Here is a 24,354-nt window from a genome sequence, read left to right on the forward strand (position 1 = left end):
ATAGATATTATTCATATATAGGTTTTATATAATATATATTTACGTAGATGTTATATATTAATATATATTAAATATAATATCTACATAGATATTCTATATTATATACAACTTATTGATACAATTAGAGACCTACAAATGTTATCAGAATAGTACAAATAATTCTGTTTCTCTTCACCCATATTCCACAAATGTAACTCTTTTATTACAATCAAATCTCCCCTTCTCTCTGTTTACACACACACAACCACCACCACCCCCGACATGCACACAGAATGTTATTCTGCCTTTAAGAAGAAGAAAATACTGCCATTTATAAAGCATGGAAGCTGCAGGACATTTTGCTAAGTGAGATAAGTCAGAAACAGAAAGACACTGTGTGAGCTCACTTATAGGTGGCGCCTATGAAAGTCTAACTCATAGTAAGAGTAGAATGATTGCTACTAGGACAAGTGCAGGGAAGAACTGGGTCGATTTGGTTAAAGGATGAAAGATTTCAAGTCTGTATGATGAATACATTCTAGAGATCTAATGTACAGTATGGTAACTATGTATAGGTAGTTATACTCTATTTGCAAACTTGAAATTTGCTAAAAGAGTGCATCTTAAGTGTTCTCACAACAAAGAAAAAATGGTAACTTCATAAGGCAACGAATATGTCAATATGTTATTTAGTTTGAGTGGAGTAATTCACAACGTGTGTGTGTGTGTGTAAACATTACATTGTTCAAGTTAAATAAATGTAATTTTTATTTAAAAAATCAAACAAAAATTGTGTACCATCCATACTAGGGGGTAGTATACAGCCACTAGAAAGAATGAAGTAGCTCTGCATTTGCTGAGATACAGCAATCTCCAAGGAACAATTATCTAGCAATAATTAAGGTGTATTGCCAAGTTAAAAAAGCGAAGTAAGACTGGGCATTGTGGCTCATGCCTGCAATCCCAGCACTTTGGGAGGCAAAGGTGGGAGGGTCACTGGAGCCCAGGAGTTTGAGGCCAGCCTGGGTAACACAGGGAGACCCCATCTCTACTCCAGGCCAAGGCTGGAGGACCACTACTATGGTGGTGTGCACCTGTCGTCCCAGCTACTTGGGAGGCTGAGGTGGGAGGATCACTTGAGCCCGGGAGATGAAGGCTACAATGAGCTATGATTGTGCCACTGCACTCCAGCCTGGGTGACAGAGTGAGACTCTGTCTCAAAAAAAAAGTGAAGTATAAAACAATGCTTACAGTATTTTTCCATTTGTGAATGCTGTAAACAGTCCCATCTCCAGAGATGTTCACCTTGGTCATTTGGTTAAGGCAGTGAGTGCAGGTTTATCCACTATCAGGTTAGCATGTATTCTTTGTCATCAGTATGTATCTTTTGAGGAAATGCTTTCAGACTATTTCAGCATCCATGGCCAAGCATAGTGGCTCATACCTGTAATCCTAGCACTTTGGGATGCTAAGATGGGAGGATTGCTTGATCCCAGGAGTTTGAGACCAGCTTGGGCAACATGGTGAGATCCTATCTCTACAAAAATCTACAAATTATCCAATGGGGGGCACATGCCTGTGGCCCCAGCTACATGGGTGGCTGAGGTGAGAGGATCCCTGGAGCCCAGGAGGTTGAAACTGGAGTGAGCCATGGTCACACCACTGCACTCCAGCCTGGGTGACACAGAATGAGACCCTGTTCCCAGACAAAAAAATAAATATCCTGTGAAGAGTCACAAGAGTGAATTTGAAAGTTAAATCATTTTCAAATCCACAGCTAAATCTTTTGGACCGAATTTTAATGCTCAATACATGGTGAACTTCTAACTCCACCATTGCTTCAGCATTCATCAGAATAATGTTACTTGATTTCTACAACAGGGAAAATCTTTCCCTTCTCTCCATGTATTTATTTACCATTTATCTCTCTATAATGGGCTGAATGTTTCTGTTCCTCCCAAATTCGTATGTTGAAGGCCTCATGCCCAGTGCAATGGTATTTGGAGTTGGGGCCTTTAAAAGGCTGTCAGGTTTAGAGGAGGTCCTGAGGACAGAGCCCTCGTGAGGGGATCAATGTCCTTATAAGGAGAAACACCGGAAAGATTGCTCCTTCTCTCTGCCTTGTGAGGGCACAGTGAGAAGCTGGCCTTCTGCAGGACAGGGAGTGGGGCTTCACCTGAAAGTGATCAGCTGCCCCCTTAATCTAGGACTTCCCATCTCCAGAACCATGAGAAGTAAGGGTTTGTTGTTAAACAACTCAGTCTATAGCAGTCCAGGCTGACTAAGACATCGTTAGTCGATCCACTGATATCAGGATGGACTCATAGATTCTTGCTCTATTCGGCAGGTTATATTCCTTGATTATCATTATTTTATGCTTAACTGGTTCTGCATTTGCCCATTGGCGGTGCCCTCAAGCTGGCTTTCGTGTCCTATTGACAAATCTCCATCGTTTTTTAGTCTTTCCCTACTTTTTTATTCCCCTGAAAGTTTTCAGGCTCATCTTGTTCTTTTCCTCTGCCAGCCCTCCTCAGCCGTTCCTAGGTGGATGTGCTTTTTAATGTGTCGAACCAGGGCCTGGGTAGCTATTGAGTTATGGCCCCTTAGTACTTGCTTGCAATTGTTTTGTAAATACCACAGCTGAGGTATAGATTATGGATAAGGTGGAACACATCTCATATCTCACAGTATGAAGCCCGATGAGCTTTGTATGTCTGGCAAGCCGTCTGCGTTTCTCCAGCTTAGAAGACACTTAGAATTTTGGGGGTTGAACTTCTGTGGGAAGTGGAGAGGGTTCATTTTGAGTAGTCTTCCATGAAGACATGCAACTTGCAGAAGGAACCCTCTTTCCTATGGCAACAGCCCGATCTAGACAGTCTCTGCTTCTCTTCCCTCTTCTTACCCTCTGTCACCTTTCCTTTGAGTGGCATGCATCTTGCATGGGGCTGTTTAAGGGGTCTGTATAATGCACAACTCCGGACGTGTCCCTCCCTTGCTTTTGGGAAAGCTGTCAGATTTAAAATACTCACTCTGTCAAACTCGGACAAAATGGAGCCAGGGAAAACCATGAGAGGAGTCCCTCATACATATTTGCCTGATAATGAGAACCATCTCAGGAGACCACCAGAAACCACAGCCCTGCACCAAGGCCACTGCAACCTTGCACACAACACGCCCCTGCAGGGACATCTGCCCAGCAGCCTCGGGCTGTCGCCACCCTTGTGATTAATTCTTGTAGCCAAGGATGATTATTTTTAAACAACTTATGTAATCCTCCTCATTTTACTTTTAAAATCCCTTGTCACCCTTTGCCTTCCTGAAGGCAACCCATGGTTGCCTTGCCAGGCATGTTTTGCATTGCAAGGCCCTGCTATTCCTGATTAAACTCAAAATCTTCAGTGCCTCTCTTTGTTTGTTATTTAGATTGACACCTTATAGCTGTCTGTGAGACCCAAACTTAGCTTTCCTTCTGAGGCCCTTTGGGGACTAGTACTGATCACCTTGTGTTTTTATCACCTGTTCTCTTTTTCTTCTTTACTTCTTTAAAAAGTTGAGCTTTACAGTGTTAGGCACAAAGCCTCTGTCTCATGAAAGTATAAGTGAGTGAGTGAGAGCAGGTAGGTTGGGTTGGAACTTCCTTTTGCAATGGAATTGGACAGGGAGGGCCACATTTTTGGTGACCCCAGAAAATCTTGTCTGGAATTGTTTTCTGCCACTTTTGAAGATCTCTTCCAATGGATATAAAGTTACTGTGGTTGAATGGTCAAAGCCTTCTAGGCAGACAGCAGTTGATGAAGGTACGAAACTAGGTAATTCCAATCTCATTCTCTTGGTTACACTCCATCACAACTACCAGAAAGGATTTCTTGAGGTGACTTTTTATCCCCACGGAGCTTTTGGAAACCTGCATACACTTGCTAAGCATCCTCTAAATCTCAGTTGCAAATACATGGAGAGGATGTGAGATTTGTGTGTTATTTAGAATGATTTCAATTGCAGTTAGTGGAATATTATGTAAAAGTGGCTGAGATTACAGGAGTTTATTGTATTGCATAACAAATATTTCAAAAGTGGTCATCTCCAGGTTCTTTCTAATTCATTGACACACCAGCATTACTCCAGTGTTTCTATCTTTCCCTTCCATTATGCCCAGTGCATTGGCTGTCATAGTTCAGCTTGTTTCCTCATGGTCACAATATAGCTGCAGCTCTTGCAGACATCACAAACGCACCCATTTATATCCAAAGGCAAGAAAAGGCATGTATCTCCTCATTTATGGCATTTTACCAAAGAATAAAACCTTTCCACAAATCCTGTCGCCATCTTCTCTTTTGATCCCACTGGTACACAGTGGGTCCTAGATTGAGAGACTCTGGGGATGTGCATATTTGACGTTATTAAGCTGCATAGATGGGAGCAGGTCCTGCGGTTAAAGAAGAGGCGTGAGAGAATGACTGATTGGCAGGCAGCCACGAGTCAGGCCTTCTCTTTGCAGGTGGCATCTGTTGGATTCTCTGCATTGTGTGGGGCCCTGTGTGTTTGCACCCCCAGTGGGAGACTTCCTCTTGGTTGCTGGGCTTATCGGGTGGCTTTCTCCGATTGATGTAATTAGGTGCCGCACTAATGAAGTTCCTCATGCACGTAGAGAAGTTCACGGGTGGCCCGGTACTAGGAATCTGGGGTCAGGTGCTCAGGCAGTGTTTTTAACATCCTGTCTCCCTGTCCTGGCTCTTTCTCAGGCATGCCTTTCCCTCCTGGAGGCAAGATAGCCCTGCTAGCAGCTCCCAGCATCCATCTACTGACTTGGCCACTGCAGGGAGAAAGCTGCTCTCCCCAGACAGGCCCATCACAAGTCCCAGGGTGGGTGATCACTGCCTTTGTGTGGCATAACTTGGATTACGCATCCACCCTGAACCAATCACTGTAGCTAGACCCAGAACCAGGGTTCAGACCAGTGCCGCCTGAATGGCTTGGGTAGGTAGTGGGAGAGAGGTTCTAGGTGGGCAGCGAATGCGGATGGGGACAGGAACTGGAGAGGGCACCAATCTGGTTACCATAGTCTCACGGGTCCTGCTATTGTGCCATAGGAGTCCGAAGGAGATTTTCCAGCTCCCTGCCCTCAGAAATCACTGTCTGGGTACATCACAGTAATATCTGTGGATTTGGCATGGGGCACATCTTTTCTTAAACTATTTGGTCAAGGGTTGCTGTTTTCGAGTTGACAAACCAACACAGATGGTGGTTATCACCTTTATTTTGTAAGAATAACTTCCACATTATTTTTAGAATGTACAAGAGAGATTGCTTAAGAAAAAGTAATTATGGGCCAGGTGTGGTGGCTCACACCTGTAATCCCAGCACTTTGGGAGGCTGAGGCAGGCAGATTGCCTGAGCTCAGGAGGTCGAGACCAGCGTGGGCAACACAGTGAAACCGTCTCTACTAAAATACAAAAAATTAGCAGAGCATGGCGGTGTGTGCCTGTACTCCCAGCTATTTGGGAGGCCGAGGCAGGAGAATTGCTTAAACCTGGGAGGCAGAGGTTGCAGTGAGCCAAGATCACGCCACTGCACTCCAGCCTGGGTGGCAGAGCAAAACTCCATCTCAAAAAATAAAAATATAAAAAAAAGTAAAAGTAATTATATAATCAGGATTACATAATTAGGAGAAGTTCTCATATTCCACTGCCTCTTTCTCCTTGCCTCTATTCCTGCCCTTTTCCTATTTGACCTTGATTATGGTGTTAGAAGTGCAGAAAGCTTTGCCTTGGTGTGGCGGTGTGTGCCTAGCTAATACGCCTGTAAAAATCCATTCCATAATATAAATACATAGCGTTTCTTTTTATCCTTTTTGTTGAATTATGCTATCAAATGAGGTGTTAAATGCAGGCTCATGGGGTGTGTTTGACAGCTAACAAAGTGAATATATGAATATATTTCTAACAAAACATCGCACAGAGCTGTAATCTCTGAATTGTGACAACCTTGGGTGGAATCGTTTTACTAGAATATAATGTACAAAAGGCCTGAAATATTGTGATAAGAATTTTAAAAGCTGATGCATGCAAAGACCCAATGCACTGGGTGGGAAAGGCAGAGAAGGTCTTAATGTAAAATATTTTAGCGAACGCTCATTGTGAGGAAGTGTGAGGACTGAAGGTGAGAATCACGTGGTTATAAGAAGGAAAGAAGACACTGGAAAAGAAGCAAGCTTGGAAGTGTCCGTACAGCTAATGCCAAGCCACAGGAAACAGAAGTTAGCTGAGAGACCCCTTGCATGGGAACTGGATACACCCACATAGCTCAGCGCTCAGGCTCTTTCCTAAGTGGACGTTGTCAGACATGTTTTCTTATGTGCACTTAAATATACCTAGGAATAAAATTACTGGGTCAACGCGTACGTGCGTCTTCAGCATGGTTAAACATTGCCAAGTGCTTCTTATAAGTGATTCAGCAAAGTGACAAAGTGGAGAATTTTCAGTTCCTTTTTTTTTTTTTTTTGAGGCAGAGTCTCTCTCTGTTGCCCTGGCTGGTGTGCAGTAGTGCCATCTCGGCTCATTGCAACTTCCAGCTCCTGGAGTCTCCTGCATCAGCCTCCCGAGTAGCTGGACTACAGGCACACACCACCACCCCTGGTCAATTTTTGTATTTTTAGTAGAGACAGGGTTTCACCATGTTGGCCAGGCTGTTCTCGAACTCCTGACCTCAAGTGATCTGCCCACTTCCGCCTCCCAAAGGCTGGATTACAGGTGTGAGTCACCTCATCTGACCAAACTTTCAGCAGTTATGCTCTCATCCTCAATTCCTGATTTCAGCCTTGGTTATTTTGAACAATCTGATAGGCATGGAATGCAATCTCATTTAAATTTGTGTTTATCTGACTACTGGTGACGTTGGGAATTGTCTTACACGTTTACTGGCCATTTTGTGTTTTCTGTGAATAACACATTGAAAAGAAAGCCATTCCCCATTTTTCACATGACTGTGACCCACCCAAATATAGGAGAGCCTTGACCTGTAGGACCTGCTGGACAGGTGGGGCCCGCAGGAGACTCTGGGAGAGATATGAGAGTGCATCTGCAGAGGGGAACCCAGAACGCTGAGATCTTTGGCCCATATCCTGCTTGTTAGTCATGAAATGAGTGATGGTGAATATTTCTCCAATTCCCACTTACATGCCTCTGTATAAGGTGATGACGTTGATTGAAATGAGTGATGACCAGGAAGCTAAACTGCATTATTTTAATTTACCTAGGCCGAAGGTTATCTATCCCTGCAGAATTTTCTAAACTTTTAGGTTGATGATATCTGCATGATTTTTATTTTAACTCGACCTAATCTGCTTCTTTTTTTTATTTATTATGTCAGCATGTGAATCCCAACCTGCTCATTGGCAAAGTTTAATTTCTAGGAAGTCTGACTGGCACAATTCAGCCAAGAGAAGGTTATGGGAAGGGAAGTGATGGGATTTCCAGGGAGCGGGGAGATAACAGCTCAAGGGTCTGCTCAGCGTCCAGAGCTCCCTCCTGCCCATACATAGAATATGATGTAAAAGTGGCTGGGATTGTAGGAGCTTATCATATTGCATAACAAGCATTTCAGAGGTGATTGGCTCCAGGTCTTGTCTTGTTTTGTTTTAATTGAGTGACACACCCGTGTTATTCCAAGGTTTCTATCTTTATCCAGTGTTTCTGTCCAGTACTGTGCTGGAGCTGACATCTGAAATGACGCTTCTCCCCTTTACGGGAGAAGGACTCCGCGGGGACAAGACGGCCATTACAGGTGTTTCTGCCAAGGTGGCTACCACCTTTTCTGTTGGGGTCATTCGGCCCCACTTCACTCTGTTTGTTTTGGAACCAGTAAGTGCTACTGAGGCTTCTCCTGGCCTATGAATAATTTGGAAAAAAAAAATAAGTATTTAGAGTAGAATGGATATATTTTCTCCGTTTAGATGAAATGAACAGCTAAGCACGAGAAAAAAAAAAAGTATAGCGTTTCCCCACAGCTCCACTCTTACATGTAATTCAAAACAAAAAAACAATCAGAACACTAACATAAACCTCAGAGTCATATAAATTCTGATTTTCCCTTCATAATATATATTTTATATTGAAGATTGAAAAATTGAATTTCAACTTTTCCCCTTTTTTTCCTGTTTCCTTTCTTTCTTCTAACTTTTCTCTCCTTTTATTCTCTCTCCTCCTTCATATCCTTCCCTTCCTCCCTCCCTCCCTTCCTTCCCTCCTTCCTTCCCTTCCTTCCTTCCTTCCTTCATTTCCTTTCTTCCTTCCTTCCTTCATTTCCTTTCTTCCTTCCTTCATTTCCTTCTTTCCTTCCCTCCTTCCTTCCCTCCTTCCTTCCTTCCTTCCTTTCCTTTCCTTCGTTCCTTCCTTCTTTCCTTCCCTTCCTTCCTTCTTCCTTCCTTCCTTCCTTTCTTCCTTCCTTCTTCCTTCCTTCCTTCCTTTCCTTTCTTCCTTCCTTCCTTTCCTTTCCTTTCTTCCCTTCCTTCCTTCCTTCCTTCCTTCCCTCCCTCCCTCCCTCCCTCCCCAGGTAATGATGGGGGCCCTCTCCACTAATGCCTCAAATATGTGCTTAGCAAGCTTATTAGCAACATATTACATGTGCAGTGAATGTTTCAATCTATTGAGTCATGCAGACCTGCTGTTTTTTTTTTTTTTTTTAAAGAATGTCGTGGTGTTACAGGTGGCCTGTGATGGTGCATACATTTGTTCAGTCTGTGGCTAAGAATCCATGGTAGCCTGGAGAAGTAAAGAGGCCCAGGATAGAAATAGGAGTGAGTATCACTGTTGGGCAGCATTGATCAACAGCACAGGTTGAGCTGTGTGGTAGACTTTATTACAGTTCCAGACTGTTTGCTCCCTCTCTCTGTAAAAGGAGTCTGTGTCCCTTCCAGTGTCCTGTGATGATGCTGTGTGTGCCAGTGAGAGAAGTATCCATGCCTGGACTTCTTATTGTGCCTGGCACAGAGTAAGGGCTCTCTAAGTGCTAACTATTATAGTCATATTTTTTAAATGTAACTTCAAAAGGGAGGCCAAAAGAGACATGCATTTAAAAAATGAGAGAACACTTTTGTGTGTGTGCTTGGAGACGAACAATATCTGTACATGATTATTCTGCAAACACAGGGTCTCCATCCTGCCACAAACACTTTAAGACACCTCGCGCAACATGCCAGAGTACAAACTAGAGTTGAGGGTGGGGAGGAACGTGATGGCAAATGTGAGCGGACCAATCCATTAGCACTCCAACTTCAACAGAGGACAGAAAGCAGCTTGCAGCAGTTACTATTTGATTTAACCATAAGTAACAGGAGAAGAAGATGTAGGGTGAAGGATCACTTTATGGTTAAAAAAAAAACTTGTCAAAGAAAAAAACAAGCAAACATGCAAGGAAATTGATTTTATATGGGGAAGTGCACTAGAGACAGCATCCCTCGTCCAAAGATCAGAGCCCTTAGCAGGTTGGTTTTGCCTTAGCCTTTTGTAGGGAAGAGGAGATAAGCTACAAAGAGAGTGACTAACAGCTGAGAATATTTTCCAATCATGGCAAGTCTCAGTCATTTAGCTGAAGAGGCAACGTTTACCTCGGTGTCTACCTAGTTTTAGAGTTTCAGGGAAACAATTCTGGTCTCAGCCAGTCACTCAGGAAATGAGAGAGACATTGGACTGTTTGTGTTTGGCCCTGTCACAGGTAAATAAAAGAGTCACCATGGCCTGGCGCGGTGGCTCATGCCTGTAATCCCAGCACTTTGGGAGGCTGAGGTGGGTGGATCACAAGGTCTACTAAAAATACAAAAAATAAAAAATAAAAATTAGCCGGGAGTGGTGGCAGGCACCTGCAGTCGTAGTCCCAGCTACTTAGGAGGCTGAGGCAGAAGAATGGTGTGAATCCAGGAGGCAGAGCTTTCAGTGAGCTGAGATCGCACCACTGCACTCCAGCCTGGGTGACAGAGCGAGACTCCATCTCAAAAAAAAAAAAAAAAAAGAATACCTGTGAGTCTTATGGGAGCCGTGAGAAAATATAGAGATTATTAAGCTTTTTTTTTTTTTTTTTCCTATCAGTAAGCAAAAGGATAAGGACAGAAGAATTCAGTAAACAATGTTTTTTTTTTGTTGTTGTTGTTGTTTTTTTTCAGGAAGACGAAGCTCAGGTCAGGTCACGTTCATCATGGCTGAACTCCAGGTAGTCACCTGTGGTGCAGAGAAAGTGGCTGGCTCAGATGTCCAGGCCTGTGAGTGGGAACAATGAGGGGACTTTCTCTGAAGCTTGCATTGCACTTATCCGCAGCGGGGAAGGGGTTGTGGAATGACCTCTCTCCTTGTGAACTCCAGCAGAGCAGTTTTGTTGTGTGTCCGTTTTCTATTTTTCTTGTTATTGTTTTGTTTTCTAATTTTACAATTGAAAATGGTATATGACCAAGTTTACTCTTCTCTCCTTGGAGACTGAATCATTTTTCAAATCTTGACTGACCATCTTCTCTTTCTCATGGAGCAATCGTCCCTTCCTGTGTTTAGAAGTGCAGTGCTGTGTTGAGCAGACAGACATGACTGTGAGTCCCTGGCCGTCTTCCGTTTCTCATGGAGGAATAGTCCCTTCCTGTGTTTGAAAGTGCAGTGCTGTGTTGAGCAGACGGACATGGCTGTGAGTCTCTGGGCTTGTGCCCCGGCCCAGTCATTGCCTAGGTAACTCCCTCCCCACGGGCACCTGGCCTCTCTCTGCTTTACTTTCTGAACCTGTAAAATGGGTAGGAGGATGGTAGGGCCTACCTCATAGAGCTCACGAGAGGATTGGTACAGATAAAAGCACTCAGAACACTGGCTGGAATATCATAGGTCCTCGTCCAATGTTCATTACCATTATAATTTATAAGCATCTTTTTAAAGTATCATAATAACTTTTTATGTGGATGAAAAGAGTGATAGAAATTTTCAACATCATGATGTGAACAGACCCTGGAGCACGCTTGGGTGGAACCTGGAACTTTGGGTTATTGAAGAGCCTGCTAGAACTAGTTCTAACAGCTGAGATATAGAATCAGCCCAGGTGTCCAATAATACATGAATGGATGAAGTATCCAGGGAGATACAGGAATTGAAAATGTATATACACAAACCCTTTAAAATTTGTGTATACACAATGGAATACTATTCAGCCATAAAAAGAATGAAATCCTGTCATTCACGGCAGAATGGTTGGAACTGGAGGACGCTGTGTTCGGTAAAACGAGCCAGGAACACAAAGTTAAATGCCTCATGTTCTCACTTATTTGTGGAAGCTTAAAAATGCTGATCTCATAAAAGTAAAAGGTAGAACAGAAGATCCTAGAGGCTGGGAAGGATCGGAGAAAGGGCGAGATAGGGAGAGATTTGTTTAATAATACAAAATTACAGCTAGACAGGAGGAATAATTTCTAGTGTTCTATACCACTGTAGGATGACTACAGTTAACAATAATATATAGTTTTAAATAGCTAGAGGGAGGATATTGACAAGGAAATAATAAGTATTTGAGATGATAGAGATGCAAATCGCCCTGATCCGATCACTGTAAAACATATGTATTAAAATATCCCTGTTTACCCCCATGAAGGTGTACAATTATTATGTGTCCTTGAAACATAAATAAAGTAAATTTTTAAGACTCCAACAAATGCTGAAGTAGGAAATCTATGTGTTTCATGAGGTAATTGACATCAGGCCTCAGGAGAAGCACGAACGCTCAGCATGGTAGGCAGGGACCCTCACAGTTACAGTGTCCTCATCACTCACGCTGCCCTGTTAGTGCCTGTGCGGTAGCTTCTCTTAACTGGTCATCCCAGGAGCAGGCCAGACCCAGCAGAAAGCACTGCCTGTTCTTGCTCATGGGTTTGCCTACCGCACATGGCTGGGGAGAGCTGAGTGCAGCTCTTAAGTGAGTCCATCTTCTTGGGTCACAAGGACATTTCAGCTCCAGCTCAGAGCACCCCCCAAGTGGGTGCTAAGAATGCAGACTTTAAGATCAGAAAGTGCAGGAATCATTATGAGATGGTGATAAGAAATGTAATTTTGATCTGACATCTGAAATAAAATAACTAGAACATTTCAATGAAGTCCCTGCAACTGTTCTTTCTGGCCTCACTGGTTCGTTGTGAGCCACCGTATAAATAAGCAGTAAAAGATGTGTGGGCAAAACTACAGACAGGAATATGTGGTTGCTGAATCATCCCAACTTTCCCTGGTGATCAGATCACGAAGCAAAGGTCCTCTCTGTGTCAGCAAACATGTGCCAGCAGCAAGCTTGTTATGTCAATTATTTAAAGTTTTTTTTTCCATATAGTCATTTTCAGTAAAGAAATGTTAATAGAAAACATCTTGCTTTGAATGTAGGAGAGAAAATATTTTGGTCAGACAGAAATGTGCTTATTTACGTCTTATGAAAACATACATAAAAGAGGCAGAAACCATCTCATTCTGTTGTGATTGTGTTAAACTTCTCAGTTCATTCATTTTACAGTTTGCATTTGTGATCATAGCTCCTTTTCTGTAATGCGTACCTGTGGGCATGCAAACACACACACACACACACACACACACACACACACACACACCACTCACATTTGCCTCTTTTCACCCATCTGAATATGGCACCCTTTCTCTAAAATGCAGCCTCACTTCCTTTGAGAAGGTTTCTGACAGGTTAGATTACGTTGAAATATTCAAGCATTTCTTCTTCTCTTCTATTACATCTGTATGGGAGGAGACATATTCTCACTCTGTTAATGTTGGGTTTGTTCATCTGTCTATGTTTCATCATCTGATGGGTGAAGAATACTTCTTTGAGTTTAGCCGTATCACTTGTGTTGGCTAATTGGATTTGCAAACATGGTGGATAGAGGGATGAAATATTGTCTTTGTTTCTCTGATTCTAATGTGTCCTTGTTCTCTGGTTACCTTAGTGATTGTTTTTATCATTGGTTTCAACAATTGGATCCCTATGTGTCTTCCAGTGATTTTCTTCACATTTCTTGTGCTTGAAGCTCATCGAGCCCCTTGGATCTGTGAGTTTATAGTTCTTATTAGGTTTGGGAAAATTTTGGCCATTATTCCTTCAATTACCCACACTCTCTTTCATTCTAATTGCATTATTGAAGATTTTATACAACTCATTTAAGTGCTAATCATATATATCATATATATACACAATCATATAATCATATGCACATATGTGTGTATATACATACATGCAAATAGTATATATGTGTATGTTTATGTATATATTTATATATAATTTTATTTTGGATCATTTCCATTGCTCTGTGTTCAGGTTTACTAATCTTTAATTCTGCAATATCTAAGCTACCATTAACCTCTACAAGTATATTTTCATCCCATTGTAATTTTCATTTTTAGACATTTGAATGGAGACTTTTAAAATATCTTCTATGGCTTTATTAGCTTTCAAATATTTGGAATACGCTTATAACTATTTTAATAGTAATAAGTAATAGTAATAAGTAATAATATACTAGTAACAGTAATAAGTAACAATATAATCATTGTCTGCTGATTCTAAAGTTCTGTGTCCATTTTGGCTTTGAGTTGATTGGCCACTTTTTCTCAGCATGTCAGGTTGTATTTTCTTGCTTCTTTGCATGCCTGGTAATTTTTCAATGAATGCCAAACATTGTGTATTTTATCTTGCTGGGTGATAATTTTTTTTTATTTCTACAAATGTTCCTGGGGATTGTTTTGCAAAAAGTTGAGTTACTTTGAAATAGTTTTATTATTTTATGTCTGGTTTTTATACTTATTAGGCAGTTGCTGGCAGTTGGTGTGATGCTCAGCCTAGTTCTGGGACAGGCTAAGGACTTTAGTCAGAAAAACTGGTGATAATCAATTAAGGTTGATAATTTATAGTAATGTGCCAATGTAATTTTCTGGTTTTGATCATTGTACCGTGGTTGTGTATGAGGTTAACTTTAATGGAGAACTGGATGAGGAATATATGGACATGTGCTATTTTTTCACAGCTTTTCTACAAGTAAAAAATTATTTTAAAATAAAACATTGGCTGGGTGCAGTGGTTCACACCTGTAATCCCAGCACTTTGAGAGGCCGAGGTGGGCGGATCACTTGAGATCAGGAGTCCATGACCAGCCTGGCCAACATGGTGAAACCCCATCGCTGCTAAAAATACCAAAATTAGCTGGGTAGTGGGTGCCTGTAATTCCAGCTATTCGGGAGACTGAGGCAGGAGAATCTCTTGAACTCAGGAGACAGGTTACAGTTAGCCAAGATCACGTCACTGCACTCCATCCTGGGGGACAGAGCGAGACTCCGTCTCAAAAACATAAAATAAAAACTAAACTAAACTAAACTAAAATAACATTGAATTATGATAAGGGCTGAGAAGTGTAACAAAAGATTATTCCAGAATGTAAAACAGAAAAACATGATGTAGTATGGGAAGATGTCAACCATTTCCCTGAATAGCTGATACACCTCAGAACTGAAGTACCAGCAAGGATCACCCTGTAAAGCATGTATAAACGAGGGAGACTGAGCATCATCTCTGTGTGTTCATGGAGCTCAGAATGGACGTTGACACAGCTATGAGCATATATTAACTTTAGCACCATTCCAAGAAGTGAAGAAACTAGATGACCCTAGAGAACTCCCTAAATATGGTTTTCACTGAGAAAACTATGCTTTCTTCTTTGCAAGAAGGGCTTGCACGTCTCACTGTTAGCAGCCAGTCTTCTGTGCATCAGGCTTCCAATGATGGTGGTGATTCCTTTTGTGGAGCCATCTAAGTCTTCTTGCACAAGGCTCAGAGTTCCATTTTAATGAACTAACTAGCCAGGGTTAAGAAAAGAATTGGTGTTGCAGGATTGAGTTGTCTTCTGCAAAGCTAAATGCTCCTGGTAGAGACAGCAGTTTTAAACCTTGTTCTCAGGTGTGTCATGCCAGACCTGTCTTAAAGATAGTAAAGTAAGAATTTAGCTTTTAAATACCAAGTATAGCGAAAAGTAACTGAGCTATTGTTATGAGCTAAATACAGCTTCCATCCGATAGCTCTTCCAATCATCTCGGGACCTAGAATGGTTGCCACATTTCTCTTGGGTAACAAGTAGGTTTTTGTTAGTGGATGAATTTTCAATGTATGTTTATAATCTGCCAAAATTCATGATACTGACAAGATAACTCACAATATATTCTGAGCTGTTACATCCCCTCATCAATATTATCATAATAGAAATAGATGGTAATGGGATGTGTTTACAGTACGATGGGCATTTCAGAATCACATTCCTCTCACTTTTTAAAGATAAAGACACTCAATTGTTTATACATATTCCCTTCTTCTATCTGAGCACTTTTCATATTTATTTATGAAAACAGTTTCCTCTGTACGTAATTGTGATTGCCTAGTCTTGAGAAACCTTAACTGTGCATTCACAGGAAAATTAGTAACTGAGAAAGTCCACTTCCATGTAGGCAGGGTCACTGAAGTCTCAACTGCTCCTCTGTGGAAAAGGAGATTCTGAGTCATGACCTTCCTTAAGCTTTCCTTTGCTGGGAGAAATCTAATTAGAAGGGGGGTGGTGAATGCAGGGCTATTTATATCGTTCTTCTTTCCTCCCAGATAAATACTCTTAAAACCCATTCATTGAGAATTTGTTCCAATGTTAATGGTAAAATATATCTATCAGAAACTGGCTGAACTCCTTCTACTCACAAAAATCATCTTCACCAGGACACAAGACATCAGAAAGCCTTGGGCAGAAGCAAGACCAGAGTTGGCCTGGAAGTTGTTTTTTTGACCAGTCTAGAAAGTCAAACATCATCTAGATCCTTGGCCGGTCACCTACCTCTTTAACCTCTAACTCGGCAGAAGGCTAGATTTGACTTCCCTTGTGCGTGCCATAGCTAGTTTAAATATTGAAATAAATTACTCTTTCACGCTCTCAGATACCATATTTTGTGATATCACTGTGGTTCTGAGCCGATATTTTCAGTTTTTGTGATACTCATATTTAGTAAGCTCTGCAGTGAGGAACTTGGAGTCCCAGTGTTTCTCACAGAGTTGGTATGTAAGAGTTGCTTAGTCACTGTTTGTTGATTTCATGGCATTGTTTTTTCTTTGTTTGTTTTCTTTCTTCCCTTCCCTTCCCTTCCTTCCTTTCTTTACTTTCCTTTTTAAGAGATGGTGTCTTGCTCTGTAGCCCAGGCTAGAGTGCACCGGTACAATCACAGCTCACTACAACCTTAAACTCCTAAGCTTCAGCTATTCTCCTGCCTCACCCTCCCAAGTAGCTGGGACTACACGCATGCACCACCAAGCCCAGCTAATTTTTTAGTTTTTGGAGAGCTGGGGGTCTCACTATGTTGCCCAGGCTGGTCTCAAACTCCTGGCCTCAAGAAATTGGCATTTTGCTTTTGTAACTAAAGACAACCTGAGCATATGTCAGATATTAGTTTTCTGTGCTGCCTTCAGCTCACTGGGCCGTGTGGCTGAAGCAATAATATGTTTTTATAGAAGGCAGTCAGTTGTCCTAAGCATGGGTATCTGATTATCAAATTTAGCTTCAGATAAGACTGCAAGAGTATTAGCTCAATGAGCCAAATTAGCAATGTCTCTCAAGGGCATAGTGCAATTACTTATCTTCCTAAGTAACATAGACACGCTCTAACTTCATTACAATAGTTTTACTGTTGAGTAGATGGTGGTAATTTCCAAGTTAGTATATCTCATTAATGAGATTTGCAAACTATTCTTGGCAATACTGTGAAATGTCTTTACGTTTCAAATCATTTTCTAAATTGCTAATTTCATCTTTGTAAGAAAAACATTTCCAGCTTTTCTTCTGGAGTTGAAATGTGTGTGCTTCAGAAAAGTCTAAATGCTAGATTTCCCCAGGTGACAAGACTTGACTACACATGCAAAACAAACATAATTATATTTTTTCTCATATTTGTATGTCTCGAAAACATCAGAATAATATCCACCGCTATACATTCAGATATTGAGTTGTTTCATTGGGATCTGGAAAGCTGAATTTACCAGGAGCGAAGCCTCTAAATTCTGAGGCCTAGTTCTGACCCTGGGGTATTCAAATAACCTTAGACAAGTTAGATAACATTCCTCTCCTTCAGCTTATTCATCTACAGAATAAGTGGATTCACCCTGTTACTGAATATCTGCTATGTGTGAAACATTATTCTAGGCATTAGGAAAACAGTGACAATTTCTAGGAGCTTCTATCCCAGTGGAAAGGACAACAAACACGTAGATAAATAAATAAATGAGCAGTATAAACTAGGGATACACTGGTGATGCAAATACAATCCAGTCATATGATTCAGATCGCGTTGGGGGAGTGCCTTTGGGAGAAACACCTCTCTGAGGATGGTAAACCATTTGAATGACAATTGAAATAACGAGAAAGGTTCAGCTGCAGAAACCTGGGAGTAAATACATTTCAGGCAGAGGGAATGGCAGAGAGTTCGCTGAGGTGGGAACTGACTGATTTCTCAAAGTATCTTCAGCTGTAAATTTCAGTGATTTCTGTATTCGCCGCTTCAGAAGTGTGCCACTTACTAGTTGTCAGGGTTTAGACTTAATTTTTTTTATATAGGCTTAGCTTTCTTTCATACTATCTTGTCATTAATTCAATGTATGTACAGTTGACCCCTGAACAACTTGGGGGTTAGGGGCACCAAACTTTCTGTCCCCTGCACAGTCAAAAAATCCACATGTAACTTTTAACTTCCTAAAAACTTAACCACTAATAGCCTACTGTTGACTAGAAGCCTTACCACTAACAGTCAATTAACACATATTTTAATGTTATATATTATACACTGTATTCTGTAAGCTAGAGAATAAAAGAAAATAAAGTAAGCCAGAGAAAAGAAAATGTTATAAAGACAATCATAAGGAAAACATATATTTATGATGCTATTCATTAAGTGGAAGTGGATCATCATAAAGGTCTTGATCCTCATCGTCTTCACATTAAGGAGGCTGAGGAAAAGGAGGGGCTGGTCTTGCTGTCTCAGGGGTAGCAGAGGTAGAAGAAAATCCATGTTATCTGTGGACCCATACAGTTCAGCCTTGTGCTGTTCAGAGGCCAATTCTAATTAATTAATGTTTCCATGACCCTCTCCCCCAACAGATTTCTGGAGTTTGTTTCCATCATTGCCAGTCTAGCACACCCCTCTTCCTTGTTGGTTTCCCAGTGTAACCATCCAGTGGCTATGAACACATAGAGGAACAAGAAAATTCGGCTGTTCCAGCATTCTTTCATTTTAATTTTCATTTTAAGTTCCAGGGTACATGTGCAGGACGTGCAGGTTTGTTACATAGGTAAACATGTGCCATGGTGGTTTGCTGCACCTGTCAACCCATCACCTAGCTATTAAGCCCAGGATGCATTAGCTATTCTTCCTAATGTGGTCCCTCCCCTGACCCCACCCACTATCAGGCCCCACTGTGTGTTGTTTTCCTCCCTGTGTCCATGTGTTCTCATTGTTGAGATCCCACTTATAAGTGAGAACATACAGTGCTTGGTTTTCTGTTCCTGGGTTGGTTTGCTGAAGATAATGGTTTCCAACTTCATTCATGTCCCTGCAAAGGGCATGATCTCATTCTTTTTTTATGGTTGCATAGGTAGTATTCCATGGTATCTATGTACCGCATTTTCTTTATCCAGTCCATCATTGATGGGCATTTGGGTTGATTCCATGTCTTTGCTATTGTGAATAGTGCTTCAGTGAACATACACATGCATGTATCTTTATAATATAATGATTTATATTCTTTTGGGTAGATACCCAGTAATGGGATTGCTGTGTCAAATGGTATTTCTGGTTCTAGATCTTTGAGGAATCACCACACTGTCTTCCACAATGGTTGAACTAATTTACACTTCCACCAGCAGTGTAAATGCATTCCTACTTCTCCACAATCTTGCCAGCATCTGTTATTTCTTGACTTTTTAATAACCACCATTCTGACTAGTGTGAGATGGTATCTCTGCTCCAGCCTTCTTAAAGATTCTTGTATCTAGGGTCCTTCCCAGATATCAATAATTCTCTTGAAAAGATATCCAATTTAAATGTTGTCATTTACATGGAATTTTCAACAGAGTATTAAGTTGAAAATTTTCAACACTTCTGTCTAATACCGATAAGATTGATGTTAATAAAGATAACTAGAACAATGCAGCTAATGTATATTTCACACGTTCAGCTGGTCAGGCATTGACTCTATGAAGGAAAGTATTATGCAACGATGGGTCTAACTGGTGTCTAGAAATGTACCAATCAATAGCAATGTCCAGTCTGACTCAGTCCACTCCAAAACAGTCAATAAGGAAGCATCAGAGTCTGGTTGCCATCATTTCAACACCTGGTGCCAGTTGATGAGCTCTTTCTGTTTTGATCCATGATTCACACAAATGCTTTGTCAAAACCATGACCACCATATGGGTTTCACTTCACTGGCTCATCTGGCCATTGCTGGTCTATGGAAAATTTTTTTCATATTGCAGCACACCTATAAAAGAAACTTTTTAGAAGTGTTCCAAAATTCAACCACAGTTCTAAAAACATGCATGTCTTTACAAGTTTTGAATCTGAAAGAAGATCAAAGAGTGTCCAGTCAAAAGTAAGAAAATTATTAAGGTAGACCAGACAGTTAATAACTAAAGTATTAGCACATTAAAAAAATAGACAATGCTTATGGTGTTTCTTATATTTTAATAAAGATTTTATTTTATGATTTATAAATAAATATTTATTTGTACACCTTATTTTGTGTTCATAGTTTTGTATTCTTTTCCTTAAAACAGATTTCCTGAATTATAAACTCTTCAGGCCCTACAAAGCCTGGATCCACCTGCTTGTAACTATTAGCTCTCTGTGTAGGCTCAGCTCAGTAGGTAACCATGACAAGGGCAGGAAGCCCTTGTCATGGTTACATTTATGCAGGGCCCCAGGAGAAGGTGACAGCGGGCAAAGGTGGTCAGTAGAATAGCACCTGTGAATGACAGAACCTCTTGTGCCTCTTTGTAAGAACTTTCAGGGAAGGTCCAGGTCTTTAATTCTCTATCAAGTGGAAAAGGTCATATTCAGCCTCACCTCTCCAGGGTCATGGGACACAAGAGGGATGCAGCAGTGGCCACTGTCTGCAGGGATGATGGCTCTAGTCTCCCGCATCATCAGCCAGTGACGAGTCAGGTGACCTTGAAAAAAATAATTTTACTTCTGTGTTCCCTTTGAAATAGGAAGTATAACAGAATCTACTTGTTAGGATTGTGTGAGAATTCGACTATATATGTCAAGTGGTGAATACAATAAAGGACAGCTGTGGTCATTGTCAATGCGACTGTCTTCATCCTCCTCTCCATCAGTGTCAGTTCTCTACTTTAAACGGCACTTTTTCCATAAGGTCTTCTCTGGCCACCCTAATTAAAGTAATAACTCTTGCCTTCACCCCTGTTTCCTCATCCTGCTTGATTTGGCTTCTTTGCATTTATTTTTTCCTGACATGACATGCATTGATTTGGTTGTGGTCTGTTTCATTCCAAAAGAGAATAAATTCCATGATTTCAGGGGTCTTGTTTCCCTAAATGCTGCATTATTAGTGTCTAAATACATGCTTGGCATACAGTTAGTTCTCAATAAATGCTTGATAATTAAACAAATCAGTATTCTCACAGTCTATTCACTGCTGTGTGGCTAAGGTAGACATATATGGGCAGATCAATGGCTGGGACGGATAAAAAATGCCGGAAGGATGTTTATCTCCTTCCAGCATGTTCAATGTTCACAGTTGTGGAATTAGTTCAAAAAGAATTTGGATCTCTCTTTTATTTTAATTTTTAATTATTTTTTTCTGAGACAGAGTTTCACTCTTGTTGCCCAGGATGGAGTGCAGTGGCGTGATCTCGGCTCACTACAACCTCTGCCTCCTGGGTTCAAACGATTCTCCTGCTTCAGCCTCCGGATAGCTGGGATTACAGGTGTCCACCACCATGCCCAGCTAATTTTTCATATTATTATTATTATTATTATTATTATTATTGCTTTTAGTAGAGACAGGGTTTCACCATGTTGGCCAGGCTGGTCTCGAACTCCTGACCTCAGGTGATCCACCTGCTTTGGCCTCCCAAAGTGCTGGGATTACAGGCGTGAGCCACCACGCCCAGCCTGGATCTCTCTTTTAGACTGCCATCTCATGGGCAAAGACTAGTGTCAGCTCTGTAAAATGGAATCCTTCTGGTATGCTCAGTACGTGATAAGACGTGACATGGTTGTAGTGTGGCATCAGGGCTTCCTGCCCAAATCATGTGCAGCAAAGTGGTTCATGCAACCATTTGTTCTCTGCAGAGCTCAGATTAAACAAAAGATGCTAATAGACACAGGCAGGGGAGATCTAGGTTTTGTGGAATCATGAATCTTCTCTTCTTCCATGATAAGGGGAAGTTAAGAAACATCTAAAATCTTTGATGCCATCAAGTGCTGATAAATCATTTGTGAAAATGGAAAGGAATAAATGTAGTGGAACACTGAAGCAGTATTTAAGGTGATGTTGGAACACATGGCATGGACACCGTTAATTTGGGTTCCAAGAGAGATATTAGTCAATACTCCAAGCACTGAGAAAGTAACAATTTGCTGAATTATAAGATGACCTGGCCATGAATTCCAACTTGGAAGCCTTTTAAAAAAATTTCAACTCATGAAGTATACTGATTTATAAAGCTTAAGTGAGGTTTTTTTTAAAATAAATGAACTCATCAAAATGCAATAAAAATTAAATGAGCTAAATTAATTTAACTTAGAAATAAGTATTTTTAATGGGGTTACCAAAAGGAATATGATCCAACACATTTGCACTTATTTATTTCTGTTAAGTAAATCAAAAGTATTAAGTGACAAGCTTAATGTTCCCTCTCAGACTGATATTTTTGTTTCAATGAAAAACTGATTTAATCAGAAAACTTTCTCATCTAGCAACACAGAATAAGTCACAGGAGACTGTCCTTCTAGATAATTAAAGTTCAAATTTAGCTTTTGGATTTGAGAAATGTCTGGTCTAATCATTTTAATTTGCAGTAAATATGAGAATATTGTGAGGTTGGATTTTCTTTTCTCCTTTTCTGTGTGCATGGGGGCTCCGTGGCTTTGTGGGTTACTTAGATTACATGAGGAACATTAAGGATCAATAACTAGTAACACGTAGAACATTATTTTGAATTGGGCATTTTGCTAAGGGCTTCATATGACCAACCATTCAGTCCTTCATGCACCCATTTTACAGTTGAGTAAACAGAGGCGCTGAGAGGTGAAGTTACTACCTCACGGGCTCAGAGCTAGGAAGCTTCTTCTTTTCCATCTCTGAGCTCTGCTATTCTGTGTGCCAGCTTCTTCCTTGTCAAGCTTCCCTCATGCATTGAGAGACATGATGACCAGTGTCACTGGGTTTGTATTCCACCAGCCTAAAAACCCTAATAGAAAGAGTACAACCCAAAGGTTTCTATCAACAGCCTGTAATGCAGAGTTAGCTTCTTTGCTGTAAAGGACATTATTGAGAATTTTGGTGAAATTAGAATGAAGTTTGATTTTTATATATCAGTAACATATCAATGCGAATTTCCCAATTGTAATGGTTGTCTGGAAGTTTTGTAGGTTTTGTTCTTATTGTAGGAAATACTTAAGTAATTTGGGGTGATTGGGCATCAGATTGACAATTTGTTCTCACTTGCTTCAGGGGGGGAAAGTTCCTTGTACTATACTTACTACTGTTGGTTATTTTGTGACTATTTCAAATTAAGAATATATTAATATTGTTAATGCATTACCCCACAACCATCTGTGATTGTGGGTCCCCACTGGCGTAGGCTGTGCTCCTGCTAGGGGTGGCTCTGATTCAAGTGTCCCTCAACTCCTTCTGGCACCAGCTGGCCAGCCCAGCAGCACATTCCCAAGGAGGTGGGAGAGGCCCAAGAGAGCAATTAGAACACTTATGGGTACAAAGGGGAACTCCAACACTTCTCTCTTTTTCTACTGGCCTAAGCAAGACATGTGCTTGAATACCAAGCAAAGAGGCTGATATGGTTTGGCTTTTAATCCCCACCCAAATCACATCTGGAATTGTAATCCCCATGTGTGGAGAGAGGGACCTGGTTGGGATGCTGTAGAGGTGTCCACCGCACCTGTCTTCCATATGTACAGAAGAAAGGTGCAGCAGAGGAGGTAAGTATCCAGAGCACTCACCACAATGTTTGACCCATAGTTAGCAATTAATAAACGTTAGTTCTCTTTATTTTAACAACTTCCATGGTCAAAGTTGCTGATTGTCTCTATATAGATGCCAGACCAAGAAGAAAGATTGAAAAATATCTTAATTTTCTCTGTACATTTCTTTATGATGGTGAGAAGAAATTATTTCTTCCTGTGCCAAGCAGATGGTTGGAGTCAAATATCTCCAGAACATTATGGTTTTATTTGTGTCATTAATTAAAACTTTTTTCAATATCACTTTCATAAATCTTGAATATGAAGTGCCTATAAACTGACTTAGCTCTGGTTTATAGATTGGCAATGTAAAAATGTCATATATTCTATATCTTTGTAAGTCAACCATAATTCATTTAAGATTTGAAGAATGGGTAATAAAAATGGAGTAAAAAGAGAAACTATAATAGGAACCTATTTAGTTAAAAAATGTAAAAGAAAAGTTTTTAAAAACAAAGAAAGCATGTTTGAAAAAGTTGTAAAAATTAATGACCTAATACACAGGTCTAGATACCTGCTGAAACACATACCTTCTAAGATCCACTGATGTTGAAAACTTGATTTTCTCACAAACATAGCCCCAGTTGATTGGGAAGAGTCTGAGAATTCAACCTAATTATCTGAATCATTTTAGGATTTGGAAATGATGTGTGTGGAATATAATAAAACTTAATCTTCACCCAAATTTATAGTTGTGGTGGAGAGGAATTTATTCCATGTGGAACGCTGAGTATATTTCAGAAGAGGATGCCTGCTCACTTACAATCAGACTCAGGAGGCCATTCTAATTATGATTTACTACCACTCCTTTCAGAACCAGTCTCTCTTCAACCTCATACAAATGATAATTTATATGGTAATGGCCTCAACTCCATATTTCCCATTGAGCTTTGAATCAAACTTGAATTCGTATCCCTCTTTTTAGAATGATATATATTTTACTGTCTTTTAGAGGTGGCTGAGTGTATTATAAAAGGTTTTTAAATGCAAAAAACAATCCCTTAATTAAAAAAAGAAAACTGAGCCAAAGAGATAGTGAAATAATGCAATTATTCCGATTTGTGGTACATAT

The 24,354-nt window shown here is 40.6% G+C and overlaps 1 protein-coding gene across 1 annotated transcript in view; it reads left to right on the forward strand.

Annotated features, from left to right (window-relative positions):
- LOC115837045 (translation initiation factor IF-2-like) overlaps positions 1-11,395 on the forward strand; it is a 73,599-nt gene extending 62,204 nt beyond the window's left edge. The window contains exon 6 of the mRNA XM_030821792.1: positions 10,133-11,395. The gene's annotated coding sequence lies outside the window, so the exon portion shown is untranslated. The remainder of the gene's footprint in view (positions 1-10,132) is intronic.
- Positions 11,396-24,354: the final 12,959 nt, after the last annotated feature.

Source organism: Nomascus leucogenys, chromosome 10 (assembly GCF_006542625.1).
Source record: "Nomascus leucogenys isolate Asia chromosome 10, Asia_NLE_v1, whole genome shotgun sequence".
Classification (NCBI taxonomy): Eukaryota; Metazoa; Chordata; class Mammalia; order Primates; family Hylobatidae; genus Nomascus; species Nomascus leucogenys.